The sequence below is a fragment of the Saimiri boliviensis genome, chromosome 15 (genome assembly GCF_048565385.1).
Source record: "Saimiri boliviensis isolate mSaiBol1 chromosome 15, mSaiBol1.pri, whole genome shotgun sequence".
Lineage (NCBI taxonomy): Eukaryota > Metazoa > Chordata > Mammalia > Primates > Cebidae > Saimiri > Saimiri boliviensis.
In genome coordinates, this window is record NC_133463.1 from 36,058,509 (window position 1) to 36,074,268 (window position 15,760).

Consider the following 15,760-nt stretch of genomic DNA (forward strand, 5'->3'; position numbering starts at 1 on the left):
TGAAGATTTAAAATAGATCATTCTAAAGGGAAATCAATAAAATGTCCTGATAATTGGTATCCAAATCACTTGTGTGCCTGAGAAAATAAAAAGTAATATTTTACTTTCCTCACTTTTCTTTCTTTTCTTTTGTATTTTAATGGATGTAGAGACATGACCCACGGGAAGGAGTGATTCAGGGGATAGGGAGGATGTGCTCCTAAAAATGGGAATGTTGATAATCGATTCTCAGTGGGGTGGTTACAGTTCTAGAAAAAGCCCTAAGGGGAAGTTATTCTGACGTCTTAAATTGGCACTCCAGTTTTTTTCTATGTCTTTAAGTCATGGGATGCCACCTGCCAAACAGTTAGTTGTTAGTCATCTGTCCCAGCCAGTGGCAATATTTATGATGCCTTTCATAATGTGAAAGGACTTTCACCAATCTAATTTTCTGTTGATCTCTACCCTATTTCCATGACCGTTTCCTAGAAGGTACATTCCAGTTGCCCTAACAATTTCCTCTTAACACCAAGAACGACATTTGTCCCTCTTTGTTTGTAGAAGCGCCAATACTGTTGTAAACCTTTTGTTAGCCATTTTGGGCCAAAATTATTTGCTAGTTTACAAAATAGGCCACAAGACATAGCCATATATTGCAGACTGCTTTCACCCAAGTGGTGTAGAGGAGCATTAATCAGATACGCATTTTGGCATTGTGGTGTGCTTGTTGTCCAAGGTTGTACGGTACTGTCTGCCATGCTTGCTCTTCCTGACAGTGCCCATCAGCATTGTGAGTGTGGGAACAGTGCATATTAGTAGTATATACTGTATTATAAGTTACACATTTAACATTACTAGGGGGTAGCATTATATGCATGGTGATGTTAAACAAGATATGTGTATATAGTAAATGTATACTTAAGCACTCTGCGAAGTTTCAACCAAGTTGATTATCCAGATTACTAACTGATATCACTGTCTTAAAAGTGACTTAGTGTTCTATAAGGTAGCCTGCTGGATGAAAGACTCGAAAATCTTACAATATGCAGTGAAGTTTAGTAAGAAAGAGTGAATAGAATATGTATTGAACAAAAAATAATTTCAAAATCATAAACATTGTAGAGTGCAATTTGAGTGGTATGCTTCAATGTACATACCTTATTGTAAGAGACTTAAAATTCATGACTCCAACAAAGTAGGAGAAGCCAAGGGGGCACTCTTTATTAGTTATCAAGCCAATTTCAGTGAAGTGATCTGAAACATAGCCTGTTTCTTATTCCAGTTCTTACAGTCCTGTCCTCAGTTGACCTTGGCAGGAAAGGTGGGAACTGAATCGTTTTCCACCAGTTTTGTTTTTCCAGTTAATTACTCTGATTTGAAGTAAATTAGTTGGTATTGTGTCTTTAAATATATAATAGAACAGGTTTGTTTGGAATGAGCATTTCAAGGAGGTTTCATAGCAGCGCATTAAATTTTTAGGTGGACTTGGAATAGGTTCTGGAAACATAGAACCTGGGTTTTTCCTTCCCTCCACTTGCTGCTGAGTGCGTATAAGGCCTTGCTTTCTGGTGGGGGTCTTGGCAGAGGAAACTAGGACAGGGTTTTCTCTTACAAGGGCCGGCAAGTGGCAGGGTAAGAGCCTGGAGAGCTGCCTATCTTGAAGATCCCTTTGGCTTTCAAGTTTGAGCTTCTGGAGAGAAGTTTGATATTGGCCCTACCAAAATATGTCGCTTCTCCCTTCCTGCCCCCCAACAAATGGCTGAGAAGGAGGGAGTGTTCCCTGCTGCCTGAGAAGAGAATTCAGGAAGACTAGAGACAGAGAAGCTTCCGCCAAGGAACTCAGCCTACCTGCTTCATGTTCCACCACTAGCATTTCTGATGTCTTACAGTAATTGCAGCATTGTTCTTAGTGTCAAACAACTGGAAAGAAAGTGAACTTTGTTTTCAGCTACTCCCCTAAGAAAAAATTGTGATAGATCCACACTAGGAAGATTGAGTAGCCATCAGAGGGATGAACTAAATGTATTCCAGAGAGTGAGAGACGTTTCCAGTAAGTATTGTTTTGTGAAAGAAGATGCAGAAAGCTGTAAAAATATTTTAAATTCTGTAAAAATATTTTTACAGAACACTGTAAAAATATTGTATTTGTAAGAAAATGCCCTTTCTTCCTTGGTATATGTGCGTATATGTGGGTTTGTATGCACGTGGATATCTGCATTTCCTCATGTAGGATTAAATTAGTTTGGATAAACATATGGAAGGAAAACGACAAGTTTAAGACGAATTACTTTGGTGGTGGTGGAAAACTGGACTCAGGGGTTTGGTGGGGATAGAATGAAGAGAGAGGGGGAAGATAATAAGGCCAAAAAGGAAGGGAAAAAATTTTTAAGGACCTGTATTTTTTTCATTGGCATGTTAGAAGTCATTCTCTTCTTAAAACATCCCAGCTCATAGTTGTTCTGCTCAAGTACTTGAGGTAATGTAGTAAAGTATTGAATAATGTCCTTTCTTAAGGCCAGCTATTAGTATTCAAACACCAGGGCCACTGCTTTTTGGATACTTAATCTTGAGAAGTTAAGAAGTTACTTCTTTCTGTGTCTCAGTTTCCTCACTTGGATGATGATAGCCTAGCTTAGCTCATGGGGGTGACTGTCAAAATTAAAGAGTTTAATACAGTTACATGTTGAGAGTAACACTTGGTAGGTAGTACACAGTAAGCATTAGCTATTATTAACCTGACACCAACTTGTTCTTAGACATTGAGAAGCTCTTTCAGTATTTGAGCATTTGTCAGACTACATTGAGTTGGTCATTTATGAGCGGGAGTAGGACACTGTATTAAAACTTGCCTGGTTCCTGTCTTTACAGAGCACACAATGCAGGTAGAGAGATAATACAAAAAACGACAACTACACAGTAGTTACAAGGTGAAATATTAATGTAAAAATTACTATAGCACAAACTGAGTAGTGAAATGAGTACTTAAATCATTGCATGTGGGAATGGTTGGGGAAATTTTCTAAAAAAAGATACATTTTTTACCTTGTTTTTGGTTTTTGCAGGTAGGGACTATAAAGTGCATGATATTCAAGGGGGTCTCTGACCCAAAAAGGATTAAGAAGTATTGAGGCAAAAGGTAAAAGTCATGGAAATAGGAACTTTTTTCAGGGTGGTGTAAACAAATGAGTTTTCAGTGTAGTGAGCTTTTCCTCAGTTGACTACTACCTCCACTAGCAGCTTTAAAAAAGCATTCAGCTAACATATAACTTAGACTAATTTGATTCATATCTTTCAAGTTATCCATGTTCTTTCCTTCATAAACAGTTTATTGAATTCTTGTGATTTTTATGTCATTTTTTCTGTTATGTATAGTTCTTCCCTTATATTATTAGTGAGAAAGTAAGATTTAAATTTTCTGAATTTCTATGTAGTCTTTTTTTCAGCAAATAGAAAACAATGGCTAGATATCAAGCATTCGTTAGACTTCGTGGTTACAGAGAAATAGCACTAGAGGGATTCTCGGTTAATGGGAAAGGTAAAAAAGTGAAGACACAATTGCAATAAAATGTGGCCAACCAGGTCTGTGATAAAGGTTTCTACTGTAAAAGCAGAAGGATAAGATAGAAATAGGAGCTGTGGTGTAACTCCCCAGTGTATTTTTCTTGCCCACTGCCCAGATAAAGCTGATTTATTGTAATAAAGAGTTCAATACACATAGAGCTGGCTAAATGGGAGACTGGAGTTTTATTATTACTCAAATTAGCCTCCCTGAAAATGTGGACACTAGGATTTTTAAAGGATAATTTGGTGGGCAGGGGCTAGGGATGAGTGCTGCTGACTGGATGGGGATGGCATCATAGGGGTGTGGAAAATGGCCCTTTGCACTGAGTTTACTTTCGGGTAAGTGCCAGAGAACCAGTTAAGTCGAATCATACGCTTAGGTGGGGCCATCCTGTTGTCAGAAATGCAAAAGCCTAAAAGATATCTCAAAAGGCCAATCTTCAGTTTATAATAGTTGATGTTATTTACAGAAGTAACTGAGGAAGTTGTAAATTCTGTGGCCTCCAGAATAATGTTGGATAATTGTTTATGCCTATATTTTAGCAGAATTTAGGCCCCTCATTTTTTTTTTTAGCCTGGTAGACATTTATTAGTTTTATAAAGGTAGTTTAGCTTTGGGAAGTGCTATTATTATATGAACTATAAGCTAAATTTTTCCTCAAAGTTAGCTTGGCTCATACCCAGGAATGATCAAAGTCAATTTGGAAGTTAAAGTCAGGTTGGAGTTGGTTAGATCACATCTCTTTTACTGTTATAAAAGTTGATATAAGGTGTTATAATTTTTTGCAAAGATAGTTTCCATCCTCCCTTTTGGGTTTTACCACACCTTATTGTTAAGGTGTGAGCTATGGAGATTGTATTTGTCTGTTCTCATGCTAATAAAGACATATCCGGGCTGGGCGCGGTGGCTCAAACCTGTAATCCCAGCACTTTGGGAGGCCGAGGCTGGTGGATCACGAGGTCAAGAAATCGAGACCATCCTGGCCAACATGGTGAAACCCCTTCTCTACTAAAAATACAAAAAATTAGCTGGGCATGGTGGCGCGTGCCTGTAATCCCAGCTACTCAGGAGGCGGAGGCAGGAGAATTGCCTGAACCCAGGAGGCGGAGGTTGCGGTGAGTCGGGATCGTGCCATTGCACTCCAGTCTGAGTAACAAGAGCAAAACTCCATCTCAAAAAAAATAAAAAAATAAGACATACCCAAGACTGGATAATTTATAAAGGGAGAGGTTTAACTGGCTCTCAGTTCTACATGTCTGGGGAGGCCTCACAATCATGGCAGAGGGCTAATGAGGAGCAAAGTCACATCTTACATAGTGGGAGGCAAGAGAGTGTGTTCAGGGGAACTCTCCTTTATAACACCATTAGATCTTGTGACACTTATTTACTATCAGGAGAACAGCACAGGAAATACCCGCCCTATGATTCAATTACCTCCCTTTCACAACATGTGGGAATGGGAGCTACAATTCAAGATGAGATTTGGGTGGAGACACAGCCAAACCATATCATTTCACCCCTGGCCCTTCCCAAGTCTCATGTCCTCACATTTCAAAACCAATCATTCCCTTCTAACAGTCCCTCAAAGTCTTATTTCAGTATTAACTCAAAAGCCCACAGTCCAAAATCCCATCTGAGACAAGACAAGTCCCTCTGTCTATGAGCCTGTAAAATCAAAAGATACTTCCCAGATACAATGAAGTACAGGCATTGGATAAATACATCTGTTCCAAATGGGAGAAACTGGCCAAAATTAAGGGTCTACAGGCCCCATACAAGTTCAAAATCCGGTGTGCAGTCAAATCTTACAGCTCCAAAATTATTTCCTTTGACTCCATAGTCTCACAACCAGGTCACACTGATGCAAGAGGTGGGTTCCCATGGTCTTTGGAAGCTCCACCTTTGTGGCTTTGCAGGGTATAGCCCCACTCCTGGCTGCTTTCACAGGCTGATGTTGAGTGTCTATGGATTTTCCAGATGCATGGTTCAGGCTTTCTGTGGATCTACCATTCTAGGGGCTGGAAGACAATGGCCCTCTTCCCACAGCTCCACTAGGCAGTGCCCCAATGGGGACTCTGTGTGGGGACTTCCACCCCACATTTCCCTTCTGTACTACCCTAGCAGGGTTTCTCCATGAAGGCTCGACCCTTGCAGTGCCACTCTGCCTGGACACCCAGACATTTCTATATATCATCTGAAATCTTAAATGGAGGATCCCAAACCTCAGTTCTCCACTTTTGTTGCATCCACATGCTCAATACCATGTGGAAGCTTCCAGGGCTTGGGGCTTGCACCCTCTGAAGCCATTGGCCCCTTTTAGCCACAGCTGGGATGCAGAGCACTAAGTGCTGAGACTGTGCAAAGCAACAAGGCCCTGGGACCAACCCACAAAACTACTTTTTCCTCTTAGGCCAGCCTGTGATGGGAATGGCTACTGTGAAGATCTCTGACATACCCTGGAGATATTTTCCCCATTGTCTTGGTGATTAACATTTAGCTTCTTGTTACTTATGCAAATTTCTTCAGCTGGCTTGAATTTTTTAAGAGAAAATTGGTTTTTCTTTTCTATTGCATCATCAGGCTGCACATTTTTCAAACTTTTATGCTCTGCTCCTCTTTTAAACGTAAATTCCAATTCCAAACCATATTTTTGTGAATACAAAAAAACTGAATGCCTTTAATAGCATCCCAATCGCCTCTTGAATGATTTGCCGCTTAGAACTTTCTTCTGCCAGTTGCCCTAAATCATCTCTTTCAAATTCAAAGCTCTACAGACCTCTAGGGCAGGGCAAAATGCTGCCATTCTCTTTGCTAAAACAAAGCAAGGGTCACTTTTGTTCCAGTTCTCAACAAGTTCCTCATCTCCATCTGACACCACCTCAGCCTGGACTTTATATTGTCCATATCACTATCAGCATTTTAGTCAAAGCCATTCAAAAATTCTCTAGGAAGTTCCAAACTTTCCCACATTTTCCTGTCTTCTGAGCCCTCCAAACTCTTTCAACCTCTGCCTGTTAGTTCCAAAGTTGCTCCCACATTTTTGGGTATCTTGACATCAGCATGCCACTCTCAGTACCTATTTACTGTATTAGCCAGGTCTCATACTGCTAATAAAAACGTACCTGAAACTGGGTAATTTATAAAAGAGAGGCTTAGTTGACTCTCATTCCCACATGGCTGGGGAGACCTCAGAATCATGGCGGAGAACAAATGAGGAGCGAAGTCAGGCCTTACATAGTGGCAGGCAAAAGAGCATGTGCAGGGGCACTCCTCAGATTTTGTGAGACTTATTCACTATCACTGGAACAACATGGGAAAGACCTGTCCCCATGTTTCAGTTACCTCCCACCAGGTCCCTCCCATGACATGAGAATTATGGGAGCTACAATGCAAGATGAGATTTGGGAGAGGACATAGCCAAACCAATCAGAGATGGGAAAAAAGCCAATGACTGCTCTAACTTCCTGCTGACAGGGGACTTAGTTGAGATAGGGGTTAGCTCAGGGTAAGAGAAATGAAACTGCTTGGCAGCTGACTGCATGCCTAATAAAACAACCAAAAGTTCTGGCTTCAGGAGTTCTTGTAGAATTGATCTGAAGCCCTCAGAGATTGATTTTGCCCCAACAACCAGTCAGGTGTGGGCTTGGTAGTAGAGAGAGATTTGGGTCAGAGGTTGTTAGACAAAGGAAAGAGTAAATTTAAATATAGCATACCATATCTTCTATAGTCAGTTTTTTAGGTCTAAGACTAAATCTGTTAAACAATTGTGTCTCATTTCAGGAGGTTGTATTGTAGATAGGCTAGGCCTCTATATATGATGAAGGCAAATGTTTTTAATAAAAGTCACTTTTATAATAAAAGAAAAGCAAAGGTTAATGTTGGGCACAATTTTTCCAGATAATAGACTCAAAGAATTTTTAATTACAGAGGAAACAGGTGGTGGCAATCTGATATGACTTGTTTTTCTTGCCTGTATTACAAGGAATAAGTTCTAGTTTTCAGGGTCTTAGGAAAAAGGTAGTCGCAATTTCATTGTCAGAAAAATTTGAAAATGTTAAGTTTGGGGACTTGTAGCCTGGAAAGAACTCAAGATTCATTCAAATTGCAGAAAATAATAAAAACCCCCAAGATTCAGTCCAAATTGCAGAAAATAATAAAACCTCCAAACAGTGGGAAAGACTAGAACCTGAAAACAAGATGTATATGTTTTATTTATTTGAAACATAATTTTTTTCTCTCCAGTTTCTATTTTATTAATGACAAATCATAGTAGGACAACTTTATTTGCAAAATAAATCTAAGTCTTCTTTATATTTGGCCTGATCATTTGCATAAAGTACAGCAAGAACAATTATTTGCCATATAGGCTTTCTAAACATTGGCTTTGCTGGAACTTTTAAAATAAGGAATTGCAGATTTGAATTTTTAAAGCCTTGAGCCCAACCATGGATTTATCTGTGCCTGCAAATACCTGTATGATTTTTTTTTTTTTTCTCAAGGTCCCAAGATAACTTGAGGTTCCTGGGTCTGTCAGAAACTGATTTTTCTTTTTTTTTTTTTTAAATCATATGTCAGGAACCCTGTATAGGGACTAGGTAAACAAAGTATGAGGTTAATTTTTTTTCAAGGGGCTTTTATCAGTTCTATAAGTCAACTCGATTCCTTAAAGCAGTCTGTTTATATCTGAAAGCATGCCATTGTAGTCAAAGCCTTGGTAAAATAACCAATGGTGTCTTGTCATAAAAGAAAACATATTCTTATTGAACTTATGAAGTAACTACACTGTTATAAATTAAGTATATGCTTACAAATAGTTTTTAAATTCTGGAGAAATAACATAGAGGAAAAGAAATATGTTTTAACTTTTACTGCCATGAGTATATTTTGTAAATAGCTCAAAAGAAAAAAGGTTTTTACACTCTGCAAAACGAAAGAATTAGCAGTGTTTTAAATGAAATGTCATAAATATTATTTCAGTCCTTTTTTTTTTTTTTTAAAAGACAGAGTCTCCCTAAATTGTCCAGGCTGGTTTCAAATTCTTGGAATCAAGCAGTCCTCCTGCCTCAGTTTCTCAAAGTGCTGGGATTATAGATGTGAGCCACTGCACCTGATGTCGGTCTTTTATTAATTCAGGCCATGCAATTCCTGTTTTGCCCAATATCGGACCAGCAGTCCTCATGAACACACTAGCTCTCTACGACAGTCCTGGAAGTTGTTTTTGTTCTTGTTCTTGTTGTTTTGTTTTATTTTAATGGCACAGTCTCTACAGTTATCAGAAACCTGCATTCAAGAGCACTCATTAGGATCTTACAGCTGGTTATAAACCACCTTTTGAAAAGGATCAGAACAAGACAGTTACCCTTGGAAGACAAAAGTCAGGACAGCCACAGTTAAAGATGCAACCAAAAAGGAAATCTGGTCATTTTTATGGCACATAACCATATAGTAATTATTATTATTTATAACATATAGTCAGACATCAGAATTATAGGAAATTTATATTTTGGATCACATAATAACACGTTTATTGACTGTAGCCAGAAGAAACTTGAGTACCATTTTATATTTGACAATGCTTTCTGTATAATTTTAGTATACCAAATAAGTCAAACATGTCTTTTTTGGACTTTAGGGCACCTAATATTTAAAAAGTTAATGGGGTAAAAAAAAAAAAAAAAGTCAGAATTTGCTTTTGGAACGTTTGTCAAATATCAAAGGTTTTACACTTTACACAATAGAATTCCAGGTCAATGTAAATCATTTATTTAGCCAAAATAATTATTTAAAATTTTAAAAAGGCAAAAATGTTTATTCATTAACAGAGAGGAATCTCAAGTTAAACAACACCAATATAGCATGAAGCCAACTGAATCTGTCTTTTCTCTCTCCCCTGTATTTAGGTAACAAATAAAATTTTTAATTTCTTAATATTATGAAAATTGTATGTAAAATAGAAAGCCAAATTTTACTTTTGCATTAGTGTATTCTTAATGTTAAACTCAATTTTAAATAACATTTTATAAACAAATCTATCCAATTTTAATTAGTTTGACTATAAGGTAAAATTTTTATAAGTCTATTTTTATAATCCTTTCTAATTTTTTGTTAAAGCACAGATTAATGCTCTAAGGAAATTCTGTTATTTATACAGATGGACCTAGATTCTGGCCCTGTATCAGTATACTCTTATTTTAATATTTTAATTTATGGAAAAACTAATAGCCTTTTAATTTTGGCCAACTTGCTTATGTGCAAAATATTTTAAAAGCCAATTAATTACAGTTCTTTTATGTATTTTGGTAGCAAAATATATACCAGTACATATAATTAGGCAGGCAGAAGCAGATATGATAGGGAAATAAGATTATTACTATTATTATTATTTTGAGACAATGTCTCACTCTGTTGCCCAGGCTGGAGTGCACTAGCACAGTCATGGCTCACTGCAGCCTTGACCTTCTGAGCTCAAGCAATCCTCCCACATCAGTCTCCCGAGTAGCTGGGACTACAAGTATACACCACGCCTGGCTAATTGTGATAAGATTCTTTGTCAGTTTTTAAGTTTTCCTTTTTGACCTCAGACTATTAGTCTCTTGATTATCTGTTCCCTGACCTAAATAATTGTTAGAATTGTTAGCCAGGCAATTCAAAATTTGTGTTTTTAATGGTATAATTTTTAGGTGAAACAAAATAGGTAATTTATATTTTATAGATTTATATATTTCCACACCAAGGGAAAATCATGTGGAAAAAAGTTTAGTCAGGAGAACCAGGAAAAACAGACACTCTTACACAGATTTTTTAAAGATCTAAGTTTCTTGATTGGATTATTGGCTTTAGGGTGGAGTCTTTTAGGAAACAGGCCAGGAAGGCATGCAGTTTTTTAGGGCCTAACAAGCAGGCACAGCTGGAATGCAAAACGGATCCCCAATATTTAAGGATCTAATTTTTACAGCAAAGCCTAGGTTCCCAAAAGAGGGAAATACTACAAGACAAGACAGTGCAATGATTCCGCAGTGTATCTCATTGAAAGGACATTTCTCCTAGGCCGTGGGGCAACTCAATGCCAATCAGTCTACGTGACAGTCACCCATCTTCCACTCCATACCTTCTAAGTGTTTGCAAGCATGCTTTCTGTATTTAAACATACAAAAAAATGAGTACCATCCTTTAGTGATATCATTCACTGTAAGCAACTGACATCGGCCATTTAAAAAAGCATATCTCTTATCTAGCTATTATACATTCAGGTTCAATTTTCTCATAATGCAAAGTAATCCTTGTGCCCCCAAAGGTAAAAATGATTAGATACAGTGGAAGGAGGGACAAATGGGAGTAAATGAGAAACAATTCAGTTGACCGAGAAGTTTTTACAGAGGGAGAGCAAGAGTCTTAAAACAGTATCTGTACCCATACAGTCCAAATTAAGTCAATTTTAACTACAAAGGTTTCAAAAAAATCCTTAAATTTTTTGTTACCAGGTTTCAGCAGGAACAAACAGTGGATATTTTTGGCTTTCAAATTTTTTACCAAAGGTAACCTTCCACATAAAGTTAATAATCCTAAGGATATGACTTAACCACAGACACATGAGGTGTCTCCAAAGAGATAGCAAGTGAGCTTTACAAGATCTAAAATCACCCTAAAGGTAGCTCAGGGAAAGAAAAATTCAAGACAGGATATCAGAAGCTGTACATGGAGGAAAAAATAATAAATGGCAAAAGTCCCATAAGCTTTAAACCAGAAAGAACTCATTCCCTAATCTGGGAATTGAACCCAGGCCACCATTGTAAAAGGGCAGTGTCTTAGCTACCGAGCTATAACATAGGACAATTGTCATTGTGCTCACAGAAGGAGTCTAGTGTGGTCATTTTTAAGCTTGTAAAGGATTTTAACTGCTCAAAAGAATTCTTAAGGCTAGTCGTGGAATAAACCTAAAAATTATTTTCCTCCAACTGGCAGAGACCAAGAGTGCCTCCACATGGTTACAAAGTCAAGTTTTTAAGGACGCAAAACAAGACAAGAGGGAAACCTCACGATATTGTTTCAGGATGGGCAGCAAAGTTTGTATCTGACCAGTCTTCAGGGTGGGCTTGAACAGTGATTTTATAGGGGTCTTAAGCCGACAGTCTATCCTGTGGTACCCCTCTTCATGATAGAACAACACAGAAAGACAAATTTATAACACAAAATACAGCAGGTTTGCTACAGCCTAACACTAGCCTCACAAATCCTTTTTCCTATTCATCAAAACCTTGCAGAGGAGACTTGTTTCTTACCATTCATTCAACCAACTGGTTTGCTCAGTTAGAGGCCAGAAGCCTGACTGGGAAGAAATTCTTACCAGTCTTTTGCCAGTTTGACAGGTTTCCAGGTTCGTTTTCTCTGAGTGACTTTGGTGACCATGTTTGCTGTGACATAGACACAGGGGCCAAGCTGCATTACAAAAGAAAATCATCCTCCACTTCATGGAGCCATAGGCAAAAGCCTCTCAGTTTTTCATGGGGGAGCTGAATTAACACCTCTCATTCTGACTGGAACAAAATACCCATAACAAAACACAGACACCAGTCAGCACACTTAGCACTTGAGTATCAACCTGTCAGGCCTCAAAGTTGCTCCTATTGGAGCTTGTCGTCTTTAATCTACTCAAAGTGAGGTCAGGAGATCTCTGACAAGGAGTTTCAACAGGCGATCTCTGAGCAAGATGGAAGAGCAGATGATCACCCTGAGGTAGACCTGTTGAGCTCCTGCTAACAATTCCTTCAGGCCTTCCCGAATGTGAGCTACCAGACAAACTAGGAAAGGCTGCTGGACTTCAATCAGCAATTCCTTCAGAGATCTCCTCTACATAAACACATACAACAAATTAAAGACAGACATAAGACCTTCAAAACCAGATTCCAAACCAGAATAATACTCCTCCAAACAGGGCCCATATTCTCCATACATTTGGGGACAAATCTCCCCAAAGCAAGGCTCTTCCTACAATCTATGGAGAGCCAAACAGTGCCCATGATGGGCTACAGAGCCAGACAGTCCCTGTGATGGGGATACATACAGTGCCTCTAGAGAGGCCAACAGATCAAGAGAAGTAAAGTAGTGTTGATAGTGCCTGGAGTGCTCACCAATATTTCTGCATTGCAATTAGATTCATGCACTATGGATCAACATTACCCTGCTGGTAGCTGTAGTGCCAGACATAGGTCTTAGTCCAATAGATTGAGGTGGCCACTTGGGCTGGCCTCCAAACCCATCACCAGTAAGGAGCTGTCAAACTGCAGGCAGGTGCCCACAACAGCTATCCCAGATGAGCTCCCAAATATGTTAACTACCCAGTGGGTTCTTGCTCTCTACTGAGATGAAGCTAATTTATCAAGACAGGAGAATTGCCACAGAGAAAGAGTTCAATACACATAGACCCAGCTAAACAGGAAACTGGAGTTATATTATTACTCAAATCAGCCTCCCTAAAAATGTGGAGGCTAGGGTTTTTCAAAGATAGTTCTCTGGGCAGCAGCTAGAGAATGGAGAATGCTGATTGGTTAGGGATACAATCATAGGAGTATGAAAAATGGTCTTCGTGCATTGAGTTCACTTCTGGGCAGGATTTACAGGATCAACTGAGTCAGAATCACAGGTTCAAATAGAAGCACCTGATTGTCAAAAATGCAAAAGCCTGAAAAGACATCTCAAAGGGCCAGCCTTCCATTTTATAATAGTGATGGTATTTATAGAAGTAATTGACAAAGCTGTAAATCTTATGACTTCTACAAAAACGATGGGCAATTGTTTAACTGTTCATATATTTTAGCAGAATTTAGGCCCTTGCCATTTTTTTTTAATCTCATGGACATATATTAGTTTTATAAAGGTGATTTAGTTTTGGGAAGGGCTATTATTATTTAAACTATAATCTAAATTTTACTCCTAGCTAGCTTGGCCCACATGCAGGAATGACCTGGTTTGGAGGTCAAAGACAGGATGGAGTTGGTTAGATTGTCATAATTTTACTGTCATAATTTTTTCACTGTTAAAATTTTTGCAAAGGCAGTTTTGGTGGTAGGGACGCAGGGCACTGGGGGTGGGAGGGGTTAAACCAGAGTTGGAAAGTATGCTACAGCTAGTGATTGCTGAATTGAATTTGGAAGAAAAAGCACAAATTGTCCAAGGGAAAAGGAGGAAGGGTGTTTTAAAGACAAAAGCACAGGAGAGAATGGCAAGTAGTTAAGTATAGCTAGAGCGGGTTACTGAACTCAGGCTGGAGATTTGCATATAGGTGCGTGCGTGTGTGTGTGTGTGTGTGTGTGTGTGTGTGTGTGTGTCTGTGTGTCTGTGTGTTATAGTGTTATAACATGTATATAAATAGAGTAATGTAAAATATTAAGAATTAACAAGTGTGGGTTTTATATGTATATTGATGAGGTGATATTAAAGTGACAGTTGGGTCTGCAATTTAAACCACACTCATAGAAGTTTGGAGAATTGAAGAGGGTCAAAAGCACCAGTCTAAAGACTGACTAGAGAAGAAATAATGAAGGCCAAAAATAACACATGATACAAATATAGGAAGTGGTTACATTTGAGAGCCATTAATATACAGAAAATAAATTTGGCAAGGATAGGATGAAACGTGTCAAAAGAGGGAAGAAGCTATGATGACTTCTCAGTTTTTGGAATGGATGCTGTCTTAGTCTGTTTTGTGCTGCTATATCAGAATACCTGAGACTGTGTAATTTATAAAGATCAGAAATTTATTGGCTCACAGTTCTGAAGGCTGGGGTCTAAGGTCAAGGCTGGCAGATTTCATGTCTGGTGAGGCCATTCTCTTCTTGCAAGATGATGCTTTGCAGACCCTGGAGGGGAGAAAGGCTGGTTAATCACAGGGCAAAAGGCAGAAGGACCAAGAGACAAAAAGGGGTTGAATCTGTCCTTTTATGACAGCATTAATTCTACCCAATCACCTCTTAAATGTCCCACCTCTTAATGCTGTTACAATGGCAATGAAATTTCAACACGAGTTTTGGATGGGACACACATTCAAACTATAGCAGATGGTGACATAAGTATGAGCAATTTGGAAGCAGAGGAAACAGTATTTTATTTGAAATGCCAATGCGCCATGGGGATCAAGAGACACGGTCAGTGAACTTATAGATCTGAAACTCAAGAAGAGATAGGGGCTGGAGTTTGAAAATTTATCAACATCCATAGGTGATACTTGAAGCATTTTGTGTGGATTTAGTGCCAAATGAGAAGAAATGGTAACTAAGAGTAGGGCCAGGTATAAGAGTCCCAGAAAGGAGTCTGATAAATACTACAGAGAGGCCAAATGTGTTAACTTAAAAACACTGATGGAGTTTGACAGTTTCAGCAGTCATTGGTAGCTTGCTGGCAGTAATTGCAAGCAAGTTGGGAATATAGAAGCCTTGCCACAGTGCTGAGTTGTGAATGGGAGATGAGGGAATGTGTAGACTGCACTGGGTAAGCTTAGTGCAGTGGAAGAATACAGTATAAACACTGAGTCTCGTTACAAAGGGGCCTGCTTTTCAAAGGGAATTGTATTTCTTTACCTTTTACATTTTACACCTCTTTTGAAGTTTTTAATTAGGTTACTAATTATGTCATTGTATGTGTTGGACAGTCAGACTCAGTTATAGAGGAAAAAGCAGTAGCTGAGTGGGAAAAGATAAAAGAGGTAAGACTACAGTTCTGTCATATTAAAGTCACCTGGAGATCTTAAAAAAAAATAGCCGATACTTGGCCCTTACCACCAATTAATCATATTTTCTCCAGGTAAGGCCTGGCCATTGACATTCATGTAAGAGCTCCAGGTAATTCTGATGCCTAGTGAGAGTGTGAGAGTGGAAAACCCCTAAGGAAGCACTTTTCAGTTAAGAGAGCAGTGACGGAAGCCTGCTTAAATGAGGCTTCAGTGACTGCTATCTTAGAGAGAGAGATGAGCCTTCTATAATTTTTGTTAGTGGGTTGTAACTCATTGATTAGAGATACCCTTAGCCTATATCACAAGATACTGTTATTATACGAGTAAATAGAACATTGGTCTAGGAGGTGAGAAACAATACATTTTAATTCTCACTCTTGCCAGTTAGCTACATAATTTTGTGCAAGTAAAAAAATCATCACATATATACAGTGTGGAGGCTGAGATCATTTACACAGGTTCATTCCAATCAAAGTTTTTTTTTAGTTTTCAAC